Here is a 16,279-nt window from a genome sequence, read left to right as displayed (position 1 = left end):
ATACTTACGGGCGTAATTCCAAGCCTTAGGGAATCCGTTCGCATTGACCACCACGTCTTCGGTCTTGACGAAGAAGTAGTTGAGCCAGAACTGACTATTTTCCTTATCATCCATCTTCACTACCAAACTTTTAATTTCTTGGTGGTGAAGGTGCAACATCATCCTCCTATAGAAACTAGGGGTGAAGAGGTGCATCAGGTGGCGAAGTGAGACCCCACGGCCAGCTAACTCCGCATATTTTGTCAACATACGGATAGGCTTGTAGATGTAAGGGGAGATTTAGGCCGGGCAGATGCCGTAGTAGCGGCAAATTTCCTCCGCCAATGGGAGAAGAGGAAAGGAATAGCCTACATAGAATGGAACGCGCAATATCCTAGGTGGTGCACCTATACCATGTCGCGCCCCGCTGGAATCAGATCGATGTGAGTCGGAATTTTGAACTTTGCCCTAAACTCAGCGAGATCGACCTCGGTCATCGTCGACTCTGAGGCCTCAGGATCGTCTTCAGGCAAATTTGAAAAGTCATACCTAGTCTTTTCACTGCGAGGAATTATTTCCTTCACCGTAGGAAACCTATCATTCTCAAGGGAAACAGAAACACCATCTTCGTAAGGAGGCATACGTACCGCCAAGGGGGTAGGGTTAGCCGCCATGCCGGAACCAGAGTGTGCGTTAACCATATTCTTGTGAGAGGATATTTTAAGCACAGAAGGGTTGGAAGCAACTGAAATCGCTGGAACCAGGGGAGTGAATACACAATAACGAAGTAAAAAAGAGACGATGGTTCAAAGACTAGGGTTCAATATGGAGAATGAAGAAGGAAATACAGGGGATTCAGTATTAGGAGTGTGCAAAACAAACACAAATGGCCTCAGATCCCTATTTATAAGAGTTTAAGCACCAAAATCGATAAATCAGACCATCATTACCCAGCGCAGGTATTGAAACGGCAGAAGCACGGAAAATGACGTAAAGCATCGAAAAAACGTGTCATAATAACGCATGATGTCATGACGTCATTCTGAAACAATGAATCCCCAAAGGTTGCAGCTCACGAAAGGTCATGTTGCCACCTCGTCTAAAGCGCCACTATCCGATTTGCTCGCCCAATTTTGTCAACTATGATAAACAGAGTCCGTTCATCAAGGCCGTTTGGGCTCGGCCTTAATAAGCTGAGGGACTAACTGTATAGGCCAAAATCCGTCCTTAGGATATTTAGCGTAATATGGCATTAAAGAAAGAGTCGGTCGAGCCCGCTCAAGATACAGCGAAGTCATTGGCCGAGGTGCCGACATGAGCCATAATCGAGATATTGACAGGGATCGTAGTCGAGATGTCAACAGGGGTCGAGGTCGAGATTCACTATTGATGATAAGACTTGTAACAGCTAATTTGTCAGGATAGGACACTAAAATGGAATATTCTAGTGAATATTCCCTGCATTTGTATTATTAGGGTTTCCTAGAAAAAAGACTCCATATATATAGAAGGAAGAGACAATGATAGGGGCATGTAATATTAATTTTGATAAGAACACTTTTGAGAAGAAGACTTTCTCTCTGGAAAAACTACAAAGACTAACTTTTGATAAAGATTCTTGTTCATATTATTCCCACCTTTCCACCAGATCCGAGGATTGTTCATACGAATCTTGGACCTATCTGTCATTCATCATTGTCAGGAGAAATATTTGTTCAACCCACTCATTATTGGGCTAATATTTCTCCTTATTTATCTAAATGTCATTTATTGCCATTTATTGTTAGTTATGTCTCCATTAATGTTCAGGCTTTAAGAAGTTTTTGCACTTATTGTCATCAATTATTTACGGAATTTGTCCCATCTACTGTACGTTTTCAAGATTAGTATCTAGAGTTATTATTCTTAACTAGATTTAACCCCTTATTGCATAAATTTAATAGTTTAACCGGAATTTATACTTTTTGGTCAACCAATACATATCTCATAAATATCACAAAATTTAAGTTTTGGCAGTAGATGAAGTAATTTTGATCGTGAAAGCCCTACTTTTGATATAACTGCACTACTTTATTATTAAACCAAAAAAAGAAAAAATAAATTAATTGTGACACGTCAATGTTAACGTGAATTACCCTATTTAACTAATTCAGATAATTGCATTTCCAATTTGTTAAAAGTAAAACTTAAAATGTCTTTTCAACTCCGGCGAACATACTTATAAGTACTAGTCTTTGGACACGTGTGTTGTACGTGTGTCCCATATAAATATGTACAAACTTTCCAGAATGATATAGATAATATTAAAACACCTAAGTAATGAGTAATTAAAAGTTTGAAAATAAAGTATAAGCTGAATCGACTAAATTAAGTATAACCTTTTTTTATGTAGCTCTTACCAAATATTCATTAATTTTTGTACCAAATAATCCGGATAAAAAATTATTTAGCAATTCAAATGAGAAACATTATATTTTTTATGTCAGAATATGTTATTCATTTGTTCATCTGTTGAATAAGCATCCATAAATCAGTTATTTTGTATTATATGCAATAATAAATTATATTATTTCTATTTAATATGAGTTATATCACAACACCATCTTATATAAAGATGATACCAATAAAATCTTTAGTATAACGTAACCTCTAGGCATGTACCAATTGGAAGTAATAAAGCTTTCGTTCGCACAGAGTTCACCACGAAGTCATGAACTATGTCAATATTAATTTCTGAATAACTTCATAGTATACGTTATCTCATAAATACAAGCCCTTGGACTACACATCAGCAAAAAATGAACTGGTCTAACAGATAAATAGATTTACCTGTCAAAATAGTGTTGAGCAAAATATACCATAGTAGTTGTTTATGGGAAAGAACTTCTGACAGGGACAAGAAAAAAATGTGAAACATAAATGTGAAAAGGCTACATTTATAATCGTTGGAAACTCAAAAGACAAAACAATCAAGGCAAAAATATGAAAAGGCCACAATGTTACTAAAAAATATTTCACCATTGCAACTTCCGTGGGAGATGAAACAATCCTCCATTAGTCCGATTCAATATAGCCAAAATTATCATTTAATAGAAGTCATTTTTTATGTGAAGGGCAAAATTGTCATTTAATTTTTTTAGGATTATTTTCTTTTCAAACTTTACTTTCGGACTGCACACTTAATATTATGATGACTAATGATCTTATCTTAGTTTTTGACTTTGTAAATATCACTTTACCTATCAACTTTTGGGCTAATTGAGAGAGCATATTTTTTAAACTTGGGATGAGTATACAGTCAGGCTTGCGCGCATATTGTGAAATATTCTGCAATTAAAATTCCATAGTAGTAACAAACATGATCAGCACAATGCCTACGAAATGATGTTTGACCAAAAAAAATTGTATTTTGATTCAAATAATTAAATTTATGTAATTAGGAGTTAAATTTAGTTAATAATAATATTTCTAGATAAAACTTTCAAGGGAGCACTAATCAATAGATGAGTCCGGTCAGATATTAATGACAACATGCAATAATTGTTCTAAAAAGTATGAGCAATAATGTAACATTCAATAGCCATGAATATCAATAAATGACATTTAAATAAATAGGAGGAATGATTCACCCAATAAATAATGAAATAGATGGATGTTCCTCCTAACAATGATGAATGACACACAAATCTTTGAATATTCGAGTTATTCTCTGATGGAAAAGTATGGAATAGTATAAAAAAGAATCTTAATGAAAAGGTAATGTTTGTATCTTAGCAAGAGAGGGAATTTTTTTGTCAAAGTGAGTACTTCCAAGTGAATATTACATGCCCCCCTCATTATCTCTTTTTTCTATATATATGGGACATGTTCCTAAGAAACTCTAATAGTATAAGTACAGAGAATATCCACTAAAATATTCTTTTTTAATACCCTATCCTCACAAACTAGCCGTTACAGCTATTATCAACGATATTCAACCTCGACCTCGACCTCGACCCTTGATGTCATCTCGACTACGGCTCTCGTCGACATCTTGACTATGACTTATGCCGCTACTTCAGCCAAGGACTTTGCTGCTTCCTGGCTTATCTCGACCAACGACGACTCGAGAATTCTTTTTTTAGTATTATCTTGCCTTAAATATTTTATTTTATTTTGTAAGAGGGGAAACCCGCAACCTCTACAACCTCTGCCACAACCTCTGCTATTCGGGTGAGCAATCTGTGGTAAGCACTTTGTGCGTACTGGGTAAACCTCCCCCTGTGTAATAGCCTGCAAACCACACAGGAGATATAAAACGCACTAGGCAAGCCATGTGCGACAGGCTCAACCCAGAAGACACTGAGGGGATTCGATCCGAGACCTTGCTTCAAATATTATAAGGGCGGATTTTGACTCATACAAATACAAATGGAGTCCATAATAAACTCTATATCATGTAGAAAAACCAGAATGTGCATTTCTTGTAGTAAAGTAAAGCAAAGATGCCCCAATCAATCATTTCATTTTAATTTGTAGTTTGGAATGTTGTCTTGTCTTTGTATTTCAGATTTTCTGAGTGGATTTTCTTTCTCTTTTGGTTCGGGAATTTTGTGACCATTTGAAATTTTAAGGTAGGGTACGTACTTTCGTGGGCGCTTTGATGGTCTGCATCTGGTGTTTTTAACCTAATCATTTTATTTACCCTCTTCTTTTTAACCTTTTTCATCTGTTATTTTTTATCTGCAGCTGAAAACCTTAGCTGTTCATGCCCCACACATGCATTCATGCACTTTTCAATATTTCGTATGCAAAAAAGGCTCCATTTTGAAAGAGAAATCTGGCGTTTTTAACCTAATATTTTGAATGCAAAAGGCTCAAAATTAAAGTGGTATACTAATGACCATAAAATTCAAGAATCTATATTGCCATCTGTCAATTGAGGAGTTCTGGCCTGGGGATTGGTTGTCATTTTTAAGTTACAATTTTAATTTAATCACGTCTTCAGAAAAGCCAATTATCTGGCATATATAGTTTTGTGTTTCAATCTTAAAGTTGAGAAAAAACGGTAAATATCAATGACATTGCCTTTCTTAGCATAACGTTGTCCAAAGAAACTGCTGTCTTTTGCGGTTTTGCCGGCAACTCTAATCGTCACAAAAGAGCCTATTTTCTTGTAGTGCTAATATATTAATTGATCAAGTGCAACTCTAATCCTAAAAAGGATATGCAATCGCTGTAAATATAGTCCGGCCTAAGAGTCCGGAGTTGAATCCCACGGAGAACTAACGTTTAGCTACAATTATTCACTATCACTAAGAAGACAAGCTCGAACAATTTCTAATTTAGAAATATTAAGATTCTTATGTTTAACTAATTAACTAACAAAGTAAAGTAATAAATTAATAACTAAAGATACTAAGGGTTGGAGACAAGATTAAGGAGATCTAGAGTTGTGATTTTTCCAATTGTCGGAATCCTTCCCGCTACGTATTCTATAATTTTGCCTAATTATTCTCTATTGATCATGAGCGCTCGACTTGTCATAATTCTCTCCCGAGCAACTATAATAATATACTAGTAGTCATATTCTCTCGAATTATGCTAGCTCGCACTTTATCACCGCTCACTATGATCACGTTAAAGTTTCGTTATCTCTAATTCCGCTTTTAAATCCACTTTAAAACCCACCGTACTGATCTCTCATATACGTTAGGAGTGACTTCGTTCAAAACCCACCTAAATATGTACTCTATTTCAAGCAATACATAATAAATAGGAACTGTTACTTGAGAACTCTTTAATTAACTAAAATAAGCACTTAGTTTGAACAAATAGAAAAATTCAAAAACTCAATTATATCAAAACGTATCAAGAATTCATCCTACAAAAGGTTCCATTAAAATCATAGATAACAGAATTAGCTACTCATAAAATTATGTAAAACTACAATACTAAAATTCATAACCAATAACGGAAATAGGAAGAAGAAAGTGATCATAGAAGAATTCTCTGCGTTGCTCCTTGTGTGTTCTAGCCTCTTTAGGTCGAATCCCCCATCCTAAAGTGAGTTTAATGATTATTTATATGTGATAGGGTTACCATGAGGCGAAATAATACAAGTCAACTTTGGAACAAACTTTTCAAGTTAGCTCGTTCACTCTCTCGTGCGAACGAGCGAAGTTCTTCTCTTTTCTTTTTCCTTCTAGGTCTCTCGTGCACTTCCATACCTTTTTGTCTTAATCCGCTATTTTTTTTTTTTCAAGCTCCTCTCAGCTAGCTCGTTCACTCTCTTGTGTGCACGCGAGAGTAAACGAGCATAGCTCTTCTCTTATCTTTTGGTCCCGAATCAACTTCTTTTGCTCACTATTCATCCAACTTGCTCCTAGGCATAAGAATGCACGTAATGAGCATAATTTACTACAAAAACTCATGTAACCATCCGTAACCACACAAGTTATGAGACGAAAGTACACCAAAAATATATATTTTTTTCCTTTTATCAACACCCCACACTTAAACTCTTGCTCGTCCTCGAGCAACTTTCAAAATTAAGCACAATGGCAAGGAACATTTCAAAACTTACTCAAGCATCCTACCAATGACAATGGTTTACATCAACACTTGGAACTCAACATAAGAACTATTGACATCTTTTTTTCAAAATTTGACCCATGCCCAGACTATTTAAAATATTTGTGTGAATTCTTCTAACATCGTAACCTCAAAAGATGACTCCAATACATTCCCTACTATGACTCACTTCTTGTGTCAACTCAAAATGCCTGAACTTTACCAATCCTTTGCAAATCATGTGCCCTCACTACAAATCAAAGAGAGAAATTAGTCCACACACTCAATATACATTCAAGTATAATTTAAGGACTTACAAATCGAAATAATTCACTCACTCTCACAAAGAAATTCATGTGTATCCCGAGGTCATACAATACACTTACCCGTAGTGTATGTCTCTACTAATCTAAGCTTGCGAAGTCTAGGATCAATTAGATCTTTTCAGGTTGTAATGTAGGCTAAGTGATAGGTAGGATATATTTGGGTATATATAGTGACTAACCCTCATAAGCACTTTAATACACTACACTTAACTTTCAAATACACACTCTTCATGACCAATTCAAGCAATGCCATGAAATCATATACTCCTTCTATTTCAATCTAGATGACACACTTTCCTTATTAGTTCGTTCCAAAAAGAATGACACATTTCTACAATTAGAAATAATTCAACTTTAAACTCTTCATTTTACCCTTAATGAGATGCTTTTATAGCTACACAAATGTCATGACCCCATAAAACATTTACCCCTTAAGCTTTTAAAACCACAAGTTTCAAAAGTTTTTTTTTTCTTAAACTTCGTGCATAGTCAAACTACCTCATCTAAATTGAAACAAAGAGAGTATAATTTAGCCCTTCTTCTTTATGATCAACTATGCATTCACTAGCCCTGATTAAGAGGAATAAGAGGTGTATTTTCTATTTATTTTTTTCATTTATCTTTTCTTTTTGTATTTTCTTTGATTTTTTTCCTTCTTTTCTCTTTTTTTTTCAACACTCTCCAAACTTAGGTTGCCCGACTAATGATCTTTCAAAACATACGTGCACCTTTTGGCTTTTTTGTGGTTCTACTAAAAAGCTACCCCAACTCTTACCTTACTATTCTAGCAATTTAAGTATTTTCGGAGGTAAATGTTCAAAAAGATCTATTTAAGAACAAAAGAGAATCGTCTTGTAATGTAGGTGCCAAAGAAAAGGTTTATATGCTCAAATGGTCTATCTAAGGATAATTTTATAGTGGCAAGCTAGCTCAATGGACAATCAAAGAAATGCCTACATCATCTTCTAGACTTACAAAACTAACTTATTACGCTTCGGCTAACACACAGGGCAAGTTCTAGACTAACGCAGGATAGCACAGAATGTAATCAAGACCTCACACCACACAATGCACATGATTCACTCCAGACGGCTCAAACCCGGCATTCAAGTTAAACAACTAAGTACAGTCATCTTATTAATTCAATACATGGAAAGTAATTATAGGAGTCAACAAGTGAACTTAAACGTCAAAAGAAAGTCACATATTCTCAAGGCATGTGGCCATATAGAACACAAAAAAGATAATCAGCTCAAATGTTACAGCTCTAAGTACCGGCATAAAACATACCAAAAAGCATAGATACTCAAGTTTTCCTCATTCCATTATCGTTTCTACAAAGAAAAGAAATTTTTTTTGTATTTTTTCTTTAGACTTTTGTGATGACCTAAAAGGTCATCTTATGTTTTAGAACTCGAATTTGTGCTCTTAAACCTTAAAAATCTCATTTTTACCCTCCTCGATTTGTGTGCACAGTCGGACAGGTTTCCGAAAAGCTTTTATGTTGAAAATAAATAAAAATAAGAATTTTTGCCTTAAAAGTTAATTTTTGTTGACTTCGGTCAATATTTTTAGTAAACATGCCCGGATCCATGCTTTGACAGTCCCGGTAGGTCCGTATCGAATTATGGGACCTGGGCGTATGCCCGGAATTGAATTCGGAGGTCCCTAGCTTGAGTTATGAATTTTTGATAAAAATTAAAAGTCTAGAAATTATTTGTTTTTAAGAATTGATTGATATTTGGCGTTGTTAGTATCGGGTCCGTATTATGGTTTCGGAGTCTGGTACAGGTTCATTATGATATTTAAGACTTGTCTGTAAAATTTGGTGAGAAACAGAGTTGATTTGACGTGATTCGGATGTCCAATTGAGAAGATATGAATTTTAATGTATTCTTGAGAATTTCATTAGATTTGGTGCTAAATTCGTAGTTCTAGGTATATTTTGGCGATTTGATCACGCGAGCAAGTTCGTATGATGTTTTTAGACTTGTGTGCATGTTTGGTTTGGAGCCCCGAGGGCTCGGGTAACTTTCGGATAGGCCACGGGATGTTTTGAACTTAGAAAGTTTTGCTGGTATAACTGAACCTGTTGCAGGCCTTTGATCTCGCAATTTTGAGATCAGACATCGCAAATACAAACATAACAGGGTCCGAAATTGCGAGGCTTTCATCGCAATTGCGATCAGAAGCCTGGGCCAGCAGTTCTCGCATTTGCGAGGTTACCTTCGCAATTGCGAAGGGAGTCTGGGAAAGGCAGGTTCGCAAATGCGAACATTTACTCGCATTTGCGAGGTTCAGTGGTCGCAAATGCGACACTTTCCTTGCATTTGCGAAGGCAGCGGGATTGTGAAGGGCATCGCAATTGCGATTGTTCCTTCACAATTGCGAGCTTCGCATTAGCAAAGCTCAGGTCGCAATTGCAACACCTGCAGCTGATCAAAATGACTTTTGGACGGGAATTTTCATTCATTTCCCAAATTTTCAAGACCTAAAACATAAGAGGCTATTTTTCCAAAGACCACTTCTTCCCCAAATCATAGGCAAGTGATTCTAAACTGGTTTCTTTCACTCTTTCACTATATTTTACAAGATTTCAACCTAAAGTTTAAGGTTTTCATGGTAGAATTAGGGGTTTTGGGTAGAAACTAGGAATTTCGAAAATTTAGAGATTTAGACCTCAATTTGAGGTCGGATTCCAAAACTAATTATATATTCAGGCTCGGGGGTAAATGGGTAAATGAATTTTGGTCCGAACCTCAGGTTTTGACCAAGCGAGCCCGGGGTTAGTTTTTGACTTTTGTTGGAAAAACTTAGGAAAACTGTAATTATGAATTAAAGTTGATTCCTTTAGCGATAATTGATGATATTAAACTAATTATGATATCTATACAAGTGGGTTGGAGGTGAATTCTAAAGGGAAAGCGATACTTGAACAGTGAGTGGCTTGCGAAATTGAGGTAAGTGTCGTGTCTAACTTTGGCTTGAGGGAATAGGTATTGAGTGAGTATTTGCTACGTGTTTTGTTGTTGAATACGATGTATAGTTGAGGTGACGAGCATCTATGCGTTGTGGTCGAGTCATAGCATGCGAATGAAATTCCATTCTTGTAAATTTGTAGTCTTAAATCTTGTTATCCATACTTATTGTTGTTGTTGAAATGTTGGGAGACTTGTATCTGGTTCTACCAAGGTTGATAAAATTGTGAATATTGATTTGAGGTTGAGATGTTAAATTGTGAAAGTAATCATTGATGAAATGTTGATTTCTTTGTGAAACTTCTCTCTATCGGTTGTTATTGATTCTCTGATTGGTGAGGGGGAGTCTAAAGCACAAAGAGTGATGCCGTGCATGCATTATTTATATTGTGAGGAAGAGTGTAAAACACGAAGGGTGATGCCATGTATATTATGAGAGATTTAAAGCACGAAGGGTGATGCTGTATATATTATGAGAGGTTTAAAGCACGAAGGGTGATGTCGTGTATATTATGAGAGGTTTAATGCACGAAGGGTGATGCCGTGCTGTTCTAATTATTTATTTGGTGAGGTTGAGAGTAAAAGCACGAAGGGTGATGCCGTGTAGTTTTTCTTGCTGTTTTAATTGCTCAATTCGTTTAAGGATTTTCGGTTTAATTCTGTCTTTTCATTATTCTCACTCTTTATGTTGTATTCCCCCACTGTATGTTCCCTTTCCATTATTTCTACGTTATTTCTTTATTTACTGTTGTTGCCGCTAGCATGATTATACTATTCAGGTTATATGTGGGTGTCTTGTCCTAACCTCGTCACTACTTCGCCGAGGTTAGGCTCGACACTTACCAGTATATGGGATCGGTTGTACTGATGTTGCACTCAGCACTTTCTGTGTAGACTTTGATACCGGCTCGGGTTGATCGAGATTTTGCTATTGGTCCACCTTCCAGAGACTCAAGGTAGATATGTCGGCGTTCACAGACCTTGAAGTCCCCGTCTACTTTTTATGTCACTGTTGTTTTCTTTCATTCAGACAGTTGTATTTTTTCTAGACTATTACTTGTAGTAAATTCTAGAATGCTCGTGAATTATGACTCCAGATTCGGGTGGTAGTAATTAATACAGTTTTATAAAATTCCGCACCTCTTATATTCCATCTTAGTTAATTGTTGTTATTTACTGAATGGAAATAAGGAATTGGTTAATGATTCTCTAACGTTGGCTTGCCTAGCAAGTAAAATGTTAGGCGCCATCACAGTCCCATCGGTAAAAATTTCGGGGTCGTGACAACTTTACTCCCTCAAGAAAATGATCTAAGAAATCCATCGTCGGAAAAAGTCCAAAATTTTTGAAAATTCTACCTAAAAAAAACTATTGTCCGGTTCAAAGAGTCATAACTTAGAAAAGAACTGTGGCCATAAGAAAAACCAAGAAGGATTATTTCTACCTAAATTTTTTTAACATACATAATATAACATAAGAAATTACCCAGACAGTCTTCTCCCACCCACACTAAAAATTGTGCATTGTCCCTAATGCACATCATAAATAACAAGAGGGTAAAAAAAACTCCCTAGTAGGCCAAAGGCCGAAGCATTAGCAGCTCATGTGGTACTCAGACTTCTCCCGGATATTGGTCCTTTATGCAGTCACCCCATACTTAGTTCCAACCATCTTGCTTTCTTTTGCTTCCTTCCAATAGCTTTGCTTCTCATGCTCCTAGAAAATGAAAAACTATACTAAAATATTAACACAATAAAAATATTTTTTAAAAAAAAAAAAATCTAAAAATCAATGAAAGAAGTAAAGTTCGGTTGCCTCCCGTCAAGCGTCTGCTTTAACGTCGCGGCACGACGTGAATTAATTTTTACCTCCATCTCGAGCTTATGAATTGGACCCCAAGTTTTGATTCAATCTTATGATTATGCTCTTGGGGCGGTGGAACAAATCTATTTGGCCCAAGAAAATAATATAATATTCTATGTTTTTTTGCCTTTAGATGAGATGTGTAATCATTCTTTCTAGCACTAAAATGTCAGAATGTAGGCATTTTGTTCCTCATCCCTTAACTCCTCAATTGGCTCAGATGATTCTATTTCCATATCATCATCCAAACACAATGTGAAAAAATACTCGGAGTGAGGACCAATTCGCTCAAAATCAAAATTTACCGGCTTATTCACATCCACTTCATGACATAAATTAGAGTCAACTAAAGTTGCATCTTTAAGGTCCTTGGTTGACTCAAATGCCACATCTTTAACATCGGCATCCTCAAATTCTAGTTGGATAGATTGTTGGTGTTCTACTCTGACCTCCTCCATTAGCACCTTAATTTCTGCATCCAATTCACGCTCTTCTTGGCTACTATCCATAATATTGATCTATTGAGCATTAAAAGCTTCAACTAGTTCACTCACTTGAACCTCCAAGTTGCGAATAATTACCTCTTGCCTTTCCATCTACTGTCGTCTTTCATTATTTTGTTCCACAATGCACTTTAACATATCCTTGATCTCTTTTAGGTTATCATCCCCAGATTCTTTGTTCCTATTAACTTCACAAGAAAAAGTAGAACCATCATAGTAAGGGGTTGGGGGAAGGATAAGAAATATAAGCACAACCATGAAAGTGACCATCTTAACCACCACACACATCATACATTCCACAAATAAGATTGAATTGGTGCACGTAATTCACTCTCAGAAATATTTTGATAATTTTGCCACGGGTGATTTCCTTCACAATATGTATAAGGATAAAAAGTAAACCAACACTTAAACTCCCATAATTCCAAGATGTCATGTTTCTCAAATCAAAAAGTAAAATAAAATAAAATTAAAAAAGGAATAAAACAAAAACCAAAGTTCAAACTTGAAACCTAGTAATATATACAACTACAACTACACCGTTAGTTTCCCAGCAACAGCACCAAAATTTGATCACGCCCAACTCTAGTCCTAAAAAGGATAAGCGGACACTACAAATATAATCTGGTAAGAGTCCAGAGTCGAATCCCACATAGAACTAAGGTTTAGCTACAACTGTTCACTATCACGAAGAAGACAAGCTCGAACAATTTCTAAGTTAGAAATATTAAGATTCTTATGTTTAAATAATTAACTAATAAATTAAAGTAATAAATTAATAACTAAAGATACTAAGGGTTGGAGACAAGATTAAGTAGGTCTAGAGTTATGATTTTTCCAATTGTCGGAATTCTTTCCACTACATATTATATAATTTTACCTAATTATTCTCTACTGATCATGAGCACTCGACTTATCGTAATTCTCTCTCGGAAAACTATAATAATGTACTAGTCATATTTTCTCGAATTACTCTAGCTCGTACTTTTTCACCGCTCACTATGATCACGTCAAAGCTTCGTTATCTCTAATCCCGCTTTTAAATTCGCTTTTAAACCTACCATATTGATCTGTCAAAATGTATCAAGAATTCATCCTACAAAAGGTTCCATCAAAACCCTAGATAACAAAATTAGCTACTCATAAAAGTATGTAAAACTACAATACTAAAATTCATAACCAATAACGGAAATAGGAAGAAGAAAGTAAAAATTCGTAAAAGAATTCTCCGCCTTGCTCTTTGTGTGTTCTAGCCCCCTTAGGTCGAATCCCCCATCCTAAAGTGAGTTTAAGGACTATTTATATGTGATAGGGTTAGCATTGGGTGAAACAATATAAGCCAACTTTGGAACAGACTTTTCGGGTTAGCTCGTTCACTCTCTCGTGTGCACGCGAGAGTGAACGAGCGAAGTTCTTCTCTTTTTCTTTTCCTTCTATGTCTCCCGTGCACTTCCATGCCTTTTTGCCTTAATCCGCTGCTTTTTTTCAAGCTCCTCTGGCCTATGTTATTGCGAGGGGTGTACAAACCGAACCGAAAAACCGCACCAAACCGAAAAGTCAAATCAAATCGATTAAAAAACCCAACAAGGTTTGGTTTGGTTTGATTTGGTTTGGTATTGAGTAAAAAAATTCGAACCAAACCGACATATAAATATATATACTTTTAAGATTTTATATAGAATTTTCTTTAAAAAAATGTCAAGAAATATTTGGGATTCTTTTATGGGATATAATATTTAACAGAATATGAAGTGCTCCATATTTATTAACCTTAAATAATGGGTTGTATGATCACTTTCTTATCAAGTATTGCTAAATTACTTCAATCTTTTTGTTCTTCCATTTTCATATGTCTAGATCTATTAAATTCTAGTATCTTTTTCGATTTTGAAGTGGTTATGTTATTTAGGCATCATATTGATTTTTATGTTTAATTACTAAATTCGGTTAACCTTGAAAGTGTACAACAACAAACAATTATTGCCATACGACTAAAAAAATAACTATCATGTGTTACTAAGAAAATTCTCCCATAAGAATATTTTAATAGATAATATATTTGTAATTTTTAAAATTTTTACTAAACATATATTTACTTATAAAAAATTTAACAAAGTAAGATTGAAATAATATTTAAGTAACAAAAAATCCGACAAAACCGAACAAATCGAAACCGATATAGTTCGTTTGGTTTGATTTTGATAAAAAGCGAACCAACCCGGTCCATATACACCTCTAGTTATTAGTTTAATTCTTAATCTATAAGCCCTTGAGAAAGATAGGAACTTCAGTTTTCTATTGCCCAAGTAAATATTTATGAAAGTTTGTATATAAACTTTCTCAAAAACTATTTTTCTAACGAAAAACTCAACTTTTTTTCTTCTTCTCACGTCTTCTCCAAGGAAACGGCTAGAACCGTATTTACGTATAGTCGTAAGCCGTTAGCACATTACAAACCATTAATCCACAGATAAATCAGTCTACTAGTTTCTATTTTGTAACTATTATAACTGATCGTGGGTTATTAATAATAATGGACGTTTGGTAATATATAATAATCCAACTAAATGGGTCGAATATAACGTAAGTACATCTACATAATTATGTGGGAGATTAAGTATTCACCAAAATATTACCATAAAAGTTAAACTTAGAGAATCTTTAAGAAAAATCTAAAAACATTGCCAACAATTTGAACTTTAAAATAATTTCCCGGACGAGAGGATGATTTTATTGAAGGAAGAGACTCTTATAATTGCAGACAATTTGCGATAGAATTTCTTCATTTTTCCCTGTCAAGAGAAAAAATTAAGTTTCTGCCTTGTTGCGTGACTGTATGCTTTCTTTTCTTTGTTTTTTTTTTGGTCATGGCTGTATGCTTTCTTTACCTAACAAAAATATGGAGAGGGGTCCAAATGTTTGAATGAAACTGTCCAAAGAACTTATTTAACATGTAGATACTGATTCACCCTTTGGATTTTGTATATAACTTCATAATGGAAAGCAACATGTGGTGAATTCATAATTTAGTGTCGTTATTCATAAGTTTCGAAATAAGTACATATTGTATATGTTTTATTGGACGCTCTGCATCGAAGACGCTAGTACACGAAATTATATTGCAGCCACAAAATTGCAACTTTGCAAGCTCAATTGTTGGGTCACTTGAATTGGCTCAATAGATGAAAAGTTGGTTACTGAAAACAAGATTAAAGTTAGCGATCCGATTAACTTAGTTAAGAAAGAAAGAGACCAAGTGGTAATTCAATGACTAAAGTTGAGAAGGAAACTTTTAGAGAAATACATACAGGTGCAAAGAATTAATATGCGATTAGGCTAGAAGCAAAGAAAATATTGTACGATCATAAGAATTTGAAAATTTTAAATTTAAATTTCAAAATATAGCTAGGTTAACTAGCTCAAGATTATCATATATTTCTTTATGTATTCGCTGCCTAAAACATTATATAGCTCATTTTTTATGGCAATTGAGTCTCGGCTTCTCTACCCAGCTATCACTTTGCCCTGTGAGTGTATAAAACCTATAAAAACTAAGTACCATTAAAGTATACATCTAATGAATAGGACTTAAATATTTATATTGATAATATAAAAAAGTTTATATATATCGTTGATCTAATTTAATTTTATTAGAGCAAATTATTTGTAATTTGTTTCAAATTATCAATTAATACTTACAACTATTAAATAGAATTACCTTCAATTACTTTATCAGTGATATATCTGATCATATAAATATTTGACACCATTAGAAATTAAACTCAACCTAAATGTGAGGACTGAGTAATGTGGTCCATTCTTGATTCGTATATGTAGCACGCAGCACGCTGCACTTGTGTACAGCAATCCAAATATTTTTTGTTGGGATATTAATGTTGAATGGGATTCACCACTAGGTGTTTATTTATATATATATATATATATATATAGCATTCTCAGTATTTAGCTTTTGGACCACAGTAAATTAAAGAGGATTTAAATTTCTACAGCTGTTTGTTCAATTTGTCTTTCAACTTTTAATGCATTTTAACGTTAGATTTGACCAATATGCAACTTG

Source organism: Nicotiana tabacum, chromosome 19 (genome assembly GCF_000715075.1).
Source record: "Nicotiana tabacum cultivar K326 chromosome 19, ASM71507v2, whole genome shotgun sequence".
In the NCBI taxonomy this organism is placed as follows: domain Eukaryota; kingdom Viridiplantae; phylum Streptophyta; class Magnoliopsida; order Solanales; family Solanaceae; genus Nicotiana; species Nicotiana tabacum.
This window is presented reverse-complemented; position numbering follows the sequence as displayed.